General features: G+C 38.1%; 1 protein-coding gene across 1 annotated transcript in view; it reads right to left on the bottom strand.

Annotated features, from left to right (window-relative positions):
* Positions 1 to 2,470: 2,470 nt before the first annotated feature.
* The window catches only part of LOC110156746 (adenylate kinase 7-like), a 28,690-nt gene continuing 15,350 nt past the window's right edge, over positions 2,471 to 15,810 (bottom strand). The window contains exon 18 of the mRNA XM_055149773.1: positions 2,471 to 2,609. The gene's annotated coding sequence lies outside the window, so the exon portion shown is untranslated. The remainder of the gene's footprint in view (positions 2,610 to 15,810) is intronic.

Genomic DNA, 15,810 nt, shown 5'->3' with positions numbered 1-15,810 from the left:
GATGAAGAGGCTGAGGAGGATGAGGATTCTGCAGCTGAGGTGGAGGAGGAGATACAGTGTACTAGTTGTTTGTTTATCGGAATGACTATAGAGGGAGTGGAGCGACAATGATAGCAGGTGATTACATGTGATTGACTGACAGAAGAAACAAAGTACAGGTTGTAGCATTCCTTACTCACAATTTATTTTAATTAGAGTGGACTGAAACTTCAATTTAAGATCTTATTACACTGTTAAGTACTAAAACATAATTAAGTAATAAAACATAATTTTAAAATTATGCACTCCAGGCTTTATTTATTTAAATTCAAATTAAACTCTCAGTCAGTGGTTATTTGATTTTCACTTCGGTGCACACAACTCCAGATTACAGATGCGTATGGATAGTTTGAATTTTTATATATGTGAAAATTGTTTAAAGTTGCCTTAAACTTATAGCATTTGTTTTGTTAATTTCTCTTTCCGTCACTTTTTTGAAGCAAGGATGCAAGGAATCAAGGACAGAAGGAGCCAAGAATTTAAGGAGGTAAGGACAGAAGGAAGCAAGGACTAAAGGAGGCAATGACACAAGGAAGCAAGGATACAATGGAAAGAAGGACAACGATGAAAGCACATAAGGAATCAAGGACACAAGGATGAAAGGACGGAAGGAGGCAAAACCAGAAGGAAGCAAGGACTAAAGGATGCAAGGACACGAGGATGAAAGGACATAAGGAATCAAGGACAGATGGAGGAAAGGATGCAAGGATGCAAGGAGGCAAGGACAGAAGAAAGCAAGGACACAAGGAAGCAAAGACACAAGGATGAAAGAACACAAGGATGCAAGAACTCAAGGATACAAGGAAGCAAGGACAAAAATAAGCAAGGACTTAAGGATGCAATGGCACAATGAAGCAAGGACACAAGGATGAAAGGACACGTAGATGCAAGGACATAAGTAAACAAGGATGCAAGGACACAAGGAGCATTCAATAATTCTTGTCATGAAATTATATTATGTTATAATATATATATGAAATTATTATTATTATTGAAATGTATTACAGTATTATGGACTCAGAGTAGCTCTCCGTGAATGAGGTCCAAATAAACCCTTAAGACAATGCACGTTTGGTCTTAGGGTGGTGTTTAGGATTAGAGCAGGGCCTATATAATTTACACTGGCACTGGCGAGATTTATTTAGCAACATCCCCACACAGCAGATTACAGGGCTTAAACCCCGAGATGTGTGTTTGCTAAAGTCATATGTGTGAGTAATGTGAGAGAGTGGGTCGACTAACCACAGTTTGGACTGGCACAGACCACTGGCTCATTTTGTCCTGTAACTGTCTCCAGGGCTGGGGGAGATTTTTGGAGTGTAATTATTGTTTTGAAACGTTTTTACTTTACATAATCATTTCAGATCATTAAAAATATTCCCACGAAAGACACAGGTGGAGCTGGTCACATTACACTTTGTCATCGTTTAGTTTGGCCTGGTTAGATGCAGCGATGGTGAAGGACTCTTTTGTCAGTGTGCAGGTCTGTGGTGAGTACGGTACTGAGAACAGAGTGCACACAAATTATAACGTTCAGAGACAAAGGTTATTGGAGACACTAAGAAACAGAGAGAATAGCTTGTCATTATCTCATTACTGCAAAACATGATTATATTCTGATTTTATAGAAGAGTAATGCACTGATTTGAATAAATAAAGCTTATCTTTATGGTATAATACATTCTGGTTTTATGAGGAAAATAAATGGTTAAATAAGCTGATTTTAAGATAACAGAAGTTGAATCACACATTATAAAAGGGGGGCGTTGGTTATATGGACACAAGGAAGAATGCAGGGACACAAGGACAAAAGGACAAAGGACACAAGGATGTGAGGAAGCAAGGACATCCACTGCAAAAAAATAAAATAAAAAATCTAACCAAGTTTTATCATGATTTGAGTAAATTTCACTTGACAAGTAAAATTATCTCTGAATAGAACAAGACTTTTTGTACTTGAAAATACATCTGGTTACACTTAAAATAAGAAAAAAAAAAAACTTTTTGCACTTAAAATAAAAAACAAAATCTAATGTTGCTTGAAATAAGAAAAACACGCTTACTTCATTGGTAGATCATTTTACTTTTCAAGTTGAATCAACTCAAATAAAGTCAAATGTTCAAATGAACAGCTTCTCTCCATTAAAATAAATGGTACTTAGGCCTGTAGGTCACAATAATTACTGCAATATAACACAGTTCAAAATTTGTTATTGTGACCAGGCTTGATTTTTATTTTTCCCTTTTTTTATTACACAGAATATGATTTGGTAGATGAGAAACAAGAGGTTCTTATGTGCTCCTATCGTAGCAGGAAAACCGTCTCTAGACCACATTCTAACCTTTCTGTGTACTTGCTGACTCACTCCTCTCTAGTACCAGGTGCTACTCCCATCCACACACAACCACACAGAGAAAAATAAGCAGTACCTGAGTCTGTTTTTCCAGCTGCCTCTGTAATGTGCTGCTCTGAGCTCATGTCTCCACTGTGCCGGTGTTAGCTAATGTCCCCCTTCTCCGGCACCTCCGACCACTGGCATCATAAATCCACCAGCTCCAGTGTACAGAAGCTAGTGCAGAAGAACCGTATATTATTCTATCTACTCAACAGGTTTATCCACCTTCAACATGTTGTAAAGTTTAATCTAGTGCTAACAAGAAGGAACAAAGCAGCAAGGAACCAAGGATGCAAGGACTCAAGGATGCAAGAAAGAAATCCAGTTAAAGGTGCACAGTGTAACTTTTCTGGTACAAGTCCATAACCCGGCAGTGTCCATGGAGATTACTTTCCCTGGAATTGGTTATTTTGTAGTATTATGTATGTATTGTACTGTAGATGTTTTTACAATAAAATAATACCTGTAATATGCGTTCTTCTGTAAATGGGCCCACCTCTCCACAAATCTGACCTGTAAATCAACTCGGTGCTTGTCTCCATGGAAATAGATAAACTGGATATCATACTGTGAGAAATTCCAAGCAAAGCAACAACATCTCCAAGGTGAAAGTTACACAGTGCACCTTTAACTTAAATTTGCTGTAGGTCAGTCATGTTTCCTTTTAGTTCTGAGACTTTTGCTTCAGGATAGTTGCCATATTTTCAAACTGGGACCCAAATTAGTTTATCCATGGATTTCAGAATATTGAGAAATTGCCATAAAACCAAAAATAAGAAAACGAAAAAACAACAGTTTTCTTCGTTATTTGTCTCCAAAACCAAAATGAAAAAACGGATAATGATTCGTTTTTTCAGTTTTCGATTTTGTGTTTAAATGAAGAATGGAAAAAACGGATAACGGCCGTTTCCCGTTTACGTGACTTCCGTGACTGCGATGCCGAACTTTTGCACCGGGTACGGACTGAACCAGGACTGATCCAGGTCCGAGACCAGACCGGGACCAGAGCGGGACTGAGACCGGGACCAGAGCGGGATCAGAGCGGAACTGAGACCGAGACCAGCGGTCCGAGCGGTTCCGTGTCGTCGTCTCCGCGCTGGTCCGGACGGGCTGCTCCAGAACCGCGGCTGGTTCCGAGGTGGTGCAAAGCATCCAACTGACGCTTTCACACCAACGAAAACGAACCGAACTAAGAGCTTTCGGTTCAAATGGACCAGGTCCGGGATCAGACCGGGACCAGAGCGGGCCTGAGACAGAGACAAGACCGAGACAAGACCGAGACCAGACCGGAGGCTCAGAGCCCACGGCAGGGCCGGAGCTCGAAGCTGAGGCTTGGACCCCGCGGAGGCTCAGAGTCAAAGCTTGGAGTCCGCCCCAGTCCCGCTCTGGTCCTGGTCTGGTCCCGCTCTGGTCCTGGTCTGGTCCCGCTCTGGTCCCGGTCTGGTCTCGGACCTGGATCAGTCCGTTCACCCGGTGCAAAAGTTTGGCATCGCAGTCACGGAAGTCACGTAAACGGGAAACGGCCGTTATCCGTTTTTTCCATTCTTCATTTAAACACAAAATCGAAAACTGAAAAAACGAATCGTTATCCGTTTTTTCATTTTGGTTTTGGAGACAAATAGCGAAGAAAACTGTTGTTTTTTCGTTTTCTTATTTTTGGTTTTATATTGAAAAACGAATGAACGAATGATACACGGATTCAATATACAAGGATTCAGCTCAAAACAAATGATTGTATCTTTTGAATAGGTTTTCAAAATGTTACATAAAGCAAGAAGCTGAAATCCATGAATAGTCTGAATTTTAAATGTAGTTTTTGTATTGGTCAGTGGTGGAAAGAGTGACTACTGCCAAAATTAAAATAAAGTATGATTATTTTTACACAATGTTAGTAATGATTTAGCTTATTATAAATACAAACTGGATTCATTAAACAGTTTAATGTTGAAATAATTTGTTTAATCCACAACTATCTGACCACTTAAGGTCTCATATTATGCAAAATTGACTCTTGTGAGTTTTAAGCCTCAAAGACATACCTGGAGTTATGGTTTGTTTCATTCACACATGTTTGCGTAACCCAGGGGTGTCAAACTCAAATTCACAGAGGGCCAAAATTAAAAACTGGGACTAAGTTGTGGGCCAAACTAAATATTTATTGAAAAATTTCAACAACATCTGCATGTTTTCTCTTCTTTAGATATATGTAATGTTAAACCTTTTCTTATTAAAATAAATGTTTAATAATACTTTTGCTTAAACATTGAATCCAGAACAAACATATAAAATAACAACAAAATTTTAAATAAATAATGTCTTTATACCCTATCTGTAGCCGGTGGGCAGCTCTAATACATATTTGACATGATCCCCCAGGTCAAATATAGTTATACCGCCGGACAAATTTGCCCGCAGGCCTGAGTTTGCCATGGAGTAACCCTTTCCAAAGCTCAAAATGCTCTGTTCCCCCTTGTGATGCCATGAAGCAGTACTTTTCAAGGTAACAGCTACTTTTTACCTTTTGTTCAGTAGAGATCAGCAATTTCAGGGCTGTAATCATCGAAATGATTCTAGTGAAGGTGTATGGAGTTTAAAAACACAGTGGCGCACTTGTAATACAGCACCTGTATTACCACATGACATCTCAAAGTAGAACAGAGTGCCTTCAGTGAGAGAAGAACTTTGTGTGTTAAACATGTGTGAATGAAACAAAACACAACTCCAAGTACGTTTTTGATGAGGAAACAACATTATAACATAGATCAGAATATAGCACAATATAATGGCCCCTTGAAACATGATTAGTTGCGTGTTTTTTAGCGTCTAGGTTGACTATTACTAACTCTAATTAGATCATTGTTCTACCACTCGAATAGCTTTAATTTTGAGGGGTCATTTGGACTTCTTTCATATTAAACAACCCTGGACCACACACACCACACATAATAGCAACTTCATTTGTAGAGGAGCGTTGTGTTTTGCTTTGGAACCTCCCTGATCCATTATCTTTCGTAAATTGACCAAATCATGAAAAGTTAGAGACAGCACCACGAGTATGCTATCCAGCGCTCTTTCGTCACTAAATAAATATACTGAAACACAATTATATTTGAATTACAAAGCCCAACCTTGAATATAAATAAACATTTTTTTTAGTGTGGCTGACCTCACTTCCTTGAGTCAGCAGAAAGTCTGGTCCTTTGGGGAGAATTACACCATTAACTATGACCTCACTGTAATACAAATGCACTCTGGAGACTTCAGCCAATCGCGGACAAGAATGGAGAAGTTTACAATTCACCCTGGTAACCTAAAGAAGATCCCTGTTTCATATCTCATGGTGTCGCCAGGCCAAAACACGCACAGTATAGACTAATCTTTCCAGGCCGATAGTCTTGACCCAGATACAGGGCTTAAATCTGGAATGATGATGATGAGAACAAATGTCTGTATTTTATGTTACAGTATGTATCCAGTTTCCTTTGTGACTTATAAAAATATATTGGTTTGGCAGGACCAGCATTCAGTCTTCCCCCCAGACAATTCCTTTTCTAAAATAAGATGTTTTCTTTAATCTTATAGCCTGTCGACCTATTACTTTTATCAACTTCTAATCTAAAATACTTTCTTTGAATCAGCATAAATAGAAAGATACAAATTCTGTTATCTGACCATCCAGAACCTCATACTTTGACAGAATTTTACAAAGATGAGTGGGTCTGGAGCTGGATCCTGTCTCCATGATTCCAGAGGGTGTGATTGACAGGTGGATTAACCAATCAGAGAGATGTATTTCAGAAACACATGATGCAAATTAACGGCTGTGTTTAGAAGCTTGGACAGCAGATTTTCGTGCTCCGAGGTTCAGTTCCAGACCCTGCTGTAGTTGACAGAATGAAGACAGGACTGGCTCTTCAGGAAACATCGTACATTCCAGATCACAAAGATTCTTATAACTCTAATACAAACTACAGTAAATTTGATATTTGATTGGAAATGCGAACAAGTGATCATTACTAAATAGGTGAAGGCAATTTATAGAATGGTTTTGTACATGTAAAAAAACAAAAAAAGCAAAACATACTTCCAGCCCAGTCCTTGTTATCTTAGCCTACATCAGCGGTATAATACTCCCTACAACGGTGGACAATACTACACACAATGTTTTGAGGGGTGTCTCTGAGTCCCATACTATACTCCTCTTCTTATTGCGCTACTTCTGTTTATTCTAAATGTGTGTATCATTCGTTCATTCGTTGTTTTTTTTTCTTCGCTATTTGTCTCCAAATCCAAAATGAACAAAATGGATAATGATTTGTTTTTTCATTTTTTAAGTTTGTGTTTAAATGAATAATGGGGGGGAAAAAAAAAAAAAAACAAAAAAACGAATAACAACCATTCTAGATTCCTTGACTTAAACCGTAATGCCGGACTTTTGCGCCACATACGGACTGAACCAGGACTAAAACAGGACTAAACCAGGTGTAAACCAGGTCTAAACTAGAACTGAACCAGGACTAAACCAGGTATACCAAGACTAAACCAGGACTGGGACTGAGACCAGGACTGAGACTGAGACCGAAACTAGACCAGGATTGAGACCGGGACTGAGACCAGGACTGAGACCAGGACCAGATCAGGACTGAGACCGGTTTAGTCCTGGTTTAGACCTGTTTTAGTCCTGGTTCAGTCCTGGTTTTCCATTACTCATTTAAACACAAAATCAAAAATGGAAAAAACAAATCGATATCCATTTTTTAAATTTTGGTTTTGGAGACAAATAATGAAGAAAATTGTTGTTTTTGCGTTTTCCTATTTGAAAAACGAATGAACGAATGATACACGGATTAGTCTACAACATCTATATTTGTTTTTTCAGATATCTTTATGAGTTATGGGCCAAAAATCCAAATATATTACCTCTTGATCTATACCAGTCCCAAGTGAAATCCCCCGATACGGCGTACAATTCATGCCAAATACATTTTTAATCCTCACAATGAACCAATAAAACCAGTGCTGAATAGTGGTTTTATGACATGACTTATAGTATTTGATGCACAGCCAAAAAACAGTATATGATCCAACTATGACATGAAAGTGGTGCTAACGCGACGGTGGTCTGTGTGCGGTTTTCTTTTTTATTTTTCAATGGAACGACATAGGCCACTGTTACTGCGAGGACACATGGCATACAGCTGTGCAGATTTCTCTACATTAACTTTTTCGTCTTTGCCCCCTCCACTCCATTGAAACCGTCCTCACAGTTTACAAGTGATCCAAAACAAAGCATAACTCTTGTATTTAACACTCTTTGGGGGTCTCCTGTCTTCAGCAATAACACAGAAACACAATATGGTACGCTTTAGCAATAGAAATACACTGTCATGTTTTTCTTAAGGATTTGCTTGTCGCTTTAGGTAATAGGCAGTACAGTATAGCTGCAGCTGGAAGTCATTGCTTTGAACTGGAAAATGTAGGCTATTTTAAATTTCTGTTTCCATTGTGATTGAAAGAATTACTGGCGTAGTGTGACCTCTACAGTCTTCAGTCTTTTCCCTCGATAACACCTTTTCTAAAATGAAAATCACTCTCCAGCGTATACACTTTACAAGATGTATTCATTCGTCTTCAGTGTTGGGAAGTAACTGGAAACATGATCTGAAAACACCTATTCTGAAAACTTTGTGTATGTCAATTCCTGTACAGTTACTCTTTCATTTGGTGGTATAAACCTTTTTCACAACAGCCAAAAGTGCAGCGATGTAGGATAAATGTCACTTCCGGTTAATGCTTTTCTATGGCAAAATAGCTGTGGAAATGTCTCGCGTATTTTTGACCAGCTTCGTAAATCTTCCCCATCACCAAATCTTCATCCAACAAGGTCGACAAAGGACATATTCTGTCCATGAAGAATTTATCCACAACTATCAAGGTAAGAAAGACGAAAACGTAAAGGTGAATAACGACGAGCATTGGTGAACTACTCCTGAGCAAAACTAACTTTACGATCAAGAATAAAACATAAGTAACTTGTTAACTCAGACTGATTCTAGAATTAATATTAAAAATCGATTTCACGGTGCAGATATTAGCATAGACAGAGAGAGACCTATGCAGTTTAACTACGAGACATCTAATCTGTGAACATCTCTAACATTCAACCTGCACAAATCTCTCTGTCTATGCTAAAATCTACATCATGAAATCTAATTTTAATTTTAATTCTAGAATCAGTCTGACTAAACAAGTTACTTATTAATTAGCTACTTCACAAGAGGATGTACCAACACAGACAAGAGAGCAGCAGTGGACCTCAGTCTGCTGTACATCTCCACTTAAATGGGCCACTCATTTGAGGACAGCAAGGTACAGATTTTAGCCAGAGAAAAGAACTGGTTTGAGAGGGGAGTGAAAGAAGCCATTTTTGTTAAGAAAGAGAATCCTTCTCTAAACAGAAATGGAGGACTCAGACACCATCTATCTCCTATTGAAAACTCCATCCTCAAACCTAAATCAAAACAAACAAGAGAACAATAGGTGTAGCCAGATCAGGTCCAGAGGTGTGGAAGTTCCATTATGGCCTTGAATTGTTATACTAATAAGACCCCACACCCTGCACAGGTCAATAGGCCAAACTAACTAACAGAAACTGTAAACAAGTAGGTGTGTTAGTTTCAGTTAGTTAGCTCTCTCTGCAGATATAAGGAAGTGTCCACCAGCATTCTGATTAGAACTGAAGAAGCAGCTTGGATGAGCTGCGAAACGTCTTCAACCAAACTAACTTTTGTCCAGTCGACAAACTGAATTTTCTCCTCGCCATATTACTGTTTGCCTTTTCGTCTTATTTACCTTGATAGTTGTGGACAAATTCTTCATGGACAGATTATGTCCTTTGTCGACCTTGTTGGATGAAGATTTGGTGATGGGGCAGATTTATGAAGCTGGTGGAAAATCCGCCAGATATTTCCACAAATATTTTGTCATAGAAAAGCATTAACATAAGTGTGAAAAAGGTCTATTAAGAATTCATTTACTTTTTGAGTTGAAAGGAACACTTGATGGTACTTTATCATGTAATTTTGGCTTTGTACTACACATTATTAGTGAAAAAAATACATAAAACACAGCTCAATGCATGCGTGTGCAGCTTCTTTTAACAAAATGTAACACTATGTAGTATTTTTTTTTCACTACAATATAATTCAATCTAGTAAAAGTATTCAAAATATAATACTCTTACTGGCTCATGTGAAGAAATACATTACAAAATACATTTTAATTCACGTATTCAGTATTTCAGATTCTCCAGATTCTTCACTGTTCATCTTATTGCTTTGACTTACTAGGTGTATAAGGTTGGTGAGGTATGGATTGCAAAACTGGATTTGACTTTGTTCACGGTTTAAATCAGCATTATGTAACTTTTCTGGTGGAGGTTCTGCCACCTGCTTGTTTCATGGAGGTATTCTTCTTTATGCCTGTAACATTAAACCTATCCATCTTCCGTTCAATTATTTACAGATGTTGTTACTGTGAAACCACACCATGAAAAACATATAGGGAAGGTAGAAGCTCTTTTGAATTTGACAATACGATTTATATTACCAGCACCAAACCAGTAGCATGAAATTGGATAGGACCTGGATGTTTGACTCCAAAAAAACAAAACAAAACAAAAAACACATGGGCCTAGATCCTATACTGTAAATAAAGTTATGCAAGAGAACTTCTTTAATCAGGACAAAAAAAAAAAAATGACTAGGCTTACCTCTCCACAGATCTAACTTGTAACCCAGCCTGGTGGCATCAGCTGGTTGTCCCCATGGAGATAGAAAAATTAAAGGACATTTATTAGGCATTGGACTCTTGTGAGCTTTAAGCCATTGATATAATGTTGTTACCTCATCAAAACCATACCCAGGGCTGTGTTTTGCTTCATTTAGACATGTTTGAACAACCTTTTATTATCAGTCAGTCTTCATCTCCAAAGCTATAAATGTTCTGTTTCACCTTATGATGTCATGAAGTGGAGGTTTTCAAGTTAACAGCTCCTTTTATCTTTTGTTCAGTAGCGATAGGCAATTTCAGGGCTGAAAATATTCACCAAACTCTAGTGAAGGTGTTTGAAGTTTAAAAACACAGTGGAGCACATCCTATATTACTCCATGACATCATAAGGTATTTTTTGTTTATTTGTTTGTTTGTTTTAAGAACACAACACAGCCTAAATATGCAGGGTTTGTGTGATAAACATGTTAGATGAAACAAAATACAACTCCAGGTAGTCTGAGGAAACAACAATTTTACTAGTAGTTTATTCTGCCATTTTGCACTACAAAACAAAACAAAACATAGACTACAACCCATGGATCATGACAGAAAGGGTTTAGGCTCAAGTAAAAAGTACTTATAATGCCTAACCCTGTTAAACAATGACAGAATTCCAAGAAAGAAGAAGAAACAAGATATAAAAAATTTTAACAAAACAAAATTTTATGCATAATTAATTCATTCCAGAGCTCTATATCTTTCAAAACATAACGCTTTATACTCTTTTTTAAAGGCTTCTACAGCGTTTGACTTTTTTAAAATCAGCACTCAGACTACTCCATTTATTAACCCCTCTAACAGAAATACAATAAAAAAAATAGCATAATACACAGGCCCTTTAATTGCCATACTCATACTGGGACATTCCAGGCAAGTTACATACTGTAGTGTGCACAGTGTAGCTTACTCAATTTCTAAATGTTTACGAAAAGTATCTAACAAAATTGACAAATATATTTTAATCTCAATAACAACTAATGAATAACTGGAGTCAGAATTCCAGACAAGAGGGCTTCTTGTGAAAAGGAGGTGGCTTCTCCCATTACATTAGATTATAGTTTAAGATAAAAGATACCTCCATTATTATTATTTCTCTTTGAGGGCTGCTCCTACGCACTGACCTTGTGCAGACCCCATGTTGGACGCTGGTTAACCTTGGGGGTGGGTGTAGGGTTTTCTAGAAGGGGCTGTAATAAACTCTGCCTGGATGCCCTCCCTGTGTCTACTATAACACCACCCCACTGCGGCTGCACGCTTTGACTCCTCTTTGTGTTCTTTTGTTTCAGGTCAGCTTCATTTACTGCTCAGTGGCAAACCAGTGTTCTTATAACTTACATAACCCAAGCCCGCACTGTGGGACAAGTTTAGGGTTTTGTTTGGAAGAATCATGTGATGCTCTTTATTTGGTTTTCAAAAGATTGCATTTTTTTTCTTTTCTTTTCTTTTCTTTTTTTTTTTTTTTTTTTTTTTTTTGATACTTCCAAGTAAAGCACCACAGGAACAAAAATCATCAATTTATTTAACCTCCTTGTGATCCCTTGTTTTTCTTGCTCTTAATCCTATGTGATGGAATAAGTCTCGGTTTGGGACTAAATATTTGCTCTACCCCTGTGACTTCCTCTTCTCCAGATTGATGCTTTGATAGATACACGTTATATTCAGATGTCTATACTTCAAAGTTTTTGGCCAAAGGATCACAATAGCAGAGAGAATTTAAAGGTAAACTGTGTAACCTTTCTGATGGACAATCTGTCATTTGCTCGTCTCCATGGAGATGTTGCTGTTTTGTCTGGAATGTCTCGGTATGGCATTAACATGGGTTTTTCTTGACTTCATTCTTACTGTGAGTGGGCTCACCTTTCCATAAATCTGACTTGTAACTTGGCACTATGGCGTGAGACCTGCTTTCTCCGTAGAGGTAAATAAGTGTGGAGAGAAGTTGGTGACAGACTCTTCATCATAAAAGTTACCGAGTGCACCTTTAAACTTTTGTTAAATCCAGTTGAGAAAAAGCACAGACATTTTCTTCATCCATTTCCAAACATCAGTTCCCTCCTTAATCCAGCCCTGCGCCCACACCATGTAGTGTAGGAGAATGGTAGCTAGGTTGGCGCTACCTAGTGCCTCCGCTCAATTTCATTTCTCTCCAGTGATTCGGTCAGGAATCAAAATACATTAGAGGGTTCACAAAAACCCTGGAAGTGCAAGTCCAGGCACCAGCCAATCAGTGAAGAGCCATACATTCAGTGTTGTCAACGATTCCCAAGATTGAGGATTTAAAACCGGAATAAGGAGAATGTTTGGTTAATTTCTTTAAGGGGAAAGACGTTATTGCCCTTCTTTCTACGAGATTTGGGAAAAGCTTAATATACCAGTTAGCCCCGTTAGCGGCACATTACATACATCATGACCAAATAGCAGCGATTTGTTAAATGATAAAAAGTGCCTGTCTACCGTTGAGCGAACGAATTCTAACACTGCGAGGTCAGACGGTTTCTCTGAAGTGAAACCAGCTGATAAATCAGACTAGGAGAATGGTACCAAAATAAAACCTATTTTAAGATATCACCTTAACATCATACTAATTCCTGACCTAGTCGCTGGAGAGAAATTAATTTGAGCGGAGGCACTAGGTGGCGCCAACATGACTAGCTTAGACCATCATCAATCATGACTCCTAAAAATTATGTCTTTTTAAAGGTCCTATATGACACAAAATTTACTCTTGTGAGCTTTAAGCCATGTTATAATGTTGTTACCTTCTCAAAAAAATACCTGGAGTTGTGTTTTGCTTCATTCACACAGTTTGAGTTGCCAAGAATATTATTGAATGACATACTATTTGAACTGAATCATGCTTAAACATCCTGTACATGATTTTTCCATATATTTCAGAAAATTCTGTCTTAACCCAGATATACTGTAAGCAGCTCTTGAGGTCAAAATAAGTCCACTGTGTACTGTCTGCATCTAATTAGAGAATTTTATTGTCCAATAATCAGGAAGTGCAAGCAAACATTCTAGTTGTTGTTAGCTTTACTGTCACATCAAAACTCCGCTCTGGTTTCTGAGAATTGTTAAAATTGCTTATAAACTCATTGCGGTGAATAATTACGTTCAGAATGGATGGAATAACTTCAGACCACTGCAAAATGCTTAAAATTTATTTGTTTTTCACATTTTTAGCTCAGTCAAAATCTTTTAGAGTGCCTTTAACGTAATATCTTGGACCACTATTTTATATATTTAAGTAATATTAGTTCAAAGTACTGTATGTAAATCTTACTTGTCACTCTACCCGCCAAGTAATGAATTTTACCTTTCTATACTCTGGAACGCGCTGTGTAGGATATGTTTGTGTGATTAAGCCAGTGACATTACCAGCATCCCATAATTATCCCTGATTGCCTCGGGGACCACCAGCTCACCTCAAAGCCACAATTAGCATGGTGGATTTCACAACATCCAAGTGCTCTGGCATAAACAGGCCCTATGGGAAGTACTGCGCTCTCCTTGCTGTATTGTGTAACGGTACGGGCAGTGCATAATGTAAATGAATGCAATAAATCCGTGTAATTGCTTGCGTATGTCCCTCATTGGTCCATATGGTGGGCCGGTGCGCGCATGGCCGGGACAGTGTAAATAAAATAGTGGGAGACAAATGAGACAAAGGGTCGAAAAGCAAAGCAGATTGGACAAATTGTGTAACAGAATTTGCAAACTGACTTGGCAAATTGACAAAAACTTGAGTGTCAATTGTTTAAAGGTCCTATATGACACAAAATTGTCTCTTGTGAGCTTTAAGTCATGTTATAATGTTATTATTTCATCAAAAACAGTTTTGTCAGAGTTGTGTTTTGTTTCATTCACATGTGGTGTAGGCTTGCATAGGGACGGTGGAGAGATGTCACAACCAATATTTGGGGAAGACAAAATAGTCCCTACCATTATGACATTTTATTTTAATGAACAAAAATATTAATTTATTCTGATATTTTCCTAAACTCAATAGTATTAATTTAACACCTTTTAGTTTACATTTTGTTTATTAGACATTCTGAGATGCTGCTATTTGATTGGCTATAACAGAGTGATGTCATTAGTGGAGCCAGGAGCCTAAACTGGGGAAGTGGCAGGACAGAACCAGCACCTGAAGATGTCGGCTTGAGCAGGCGTGAGTGAAGATGCTGCGCACCAAACTTTGAAAGACTTTTCAAAAGGAACTTACTTGGCTTCATCTTCAGTTAAACTTGTCTTATAATGAGTCGCCTCAGAAAAAGAGCAACTATCGCCACAAGTGCACCTCCCCAACGGAGCCCTACTCGTGCGTTATGAGCAGCCCGACTCTACTGACAATATTCCATGGGAAAATGTACGGACATGACCTCACAAATATCTCATCAACAAGCAAAGGGAAATCTGCTACAAACTTCTACATCGCTGTTATTCGGGAAAGAATCATCTTAGAAGGACAATGGACACAAACTTTACATTTTGCAAATTGAAAAATGAAACCACCTTTACTTATTTTGGACCTGCCCAGACTCTGTGTGTTTTTGTTTTTTGGAAAGAATTCATAAAACATATTGGGGGAGGGGGGGTTAGCTGATAATATCCCCACCAAAGCTGAGACCAAACCTACGCCCACTGGTTTATTAGTCTGCATTCCCAAAGCTCAAAATGCTCTGTGACGTCATGAAGCAATAGTTTTCAAGTTAACAGCTACCTTTTACCTTTTGTCCAGTACAGATTGGGAATTCCAAAGCTGAAATCATCATTTTAGTGTAGGTGTATGTTAAAAGTAAAAAAAAACACAGTGGAGCACCTCCTGTATTACCACATGACATCACAAGGGTGGAACAGAATGTTTTCCATTTCAGAGAAGAACTAAATATGTAGGGTTTGGGTGTTAAACATGTGTGAAAGAAAGAAAACACAACTCAAGGTCTGTTTCTGAAGAGGCGTCGAGATTTAAAAAGTTAACACTCAATTTTGTGTAATATAGGACCTTTAAAATTTGGGGAACTACTCAAGTACAAGTAACATCTCAAGTCTAATCAGTACAATTCCTTCACAAATTGCTTCATTGAAATACTGTGCCTGTGTAAATATTGTTTGATTTTAGAAGTACTTCATCCTTAATATAAGCTGGCAGTATCACATTTGCTCTCTTGTAAGGACAGTCGATATCTGAGTGGCGCCTTGTTGCATTTGAAAGAACTTAAAGTATTCACGAAAGCCCTGGATGTGATTAGCGTTGGGGAGATGTTTTTATCTGTGATAGATCATAAAAGCCTGTTTGCCCCTGAGCGTGCCCAGAACATCTCTTTGATTCTGCGAAGTGGAATCGTTTGTAGATGCGACTCTATACTGAAAACAACAGTCAATCACAAAGTTTTACAGCAGAGCACATACCTCACCTATTTGTTTTTTGTGGAGGAAACCTAACCCACATTCACTGCAGACAAGGAGGTTTTAAAGTTGCACTATGTAAGATTTTTGGTTCTTGTTTCTATGGATATGTCATTGCTCTTCATCAAAT

Source organism: Boleophthalmus pectinirostris, unplaced genomic scaffold, assembly GCF_026225935.1.
Source record: "Boleophthalmus pectinirostris isolate CB_2022bp ecotype Guang Dong unplaced genomic scaffold, ASM2622593v1 HiC_scaffold_13, whole genome shotgun sequence".
In the NCBI taxonomy this organism is placed as follows: Eukaryota; Metazoa; Chordata; class Actinopteri; order Gobiiformes; family Gobiidae; genus Boleophthalmus; species Boleophthalmus pectinirostris.
Note: the sequence above shows the minus strand (reverse complement) of the source record. Positions and strands in the feature narration are given on the sequence as shown.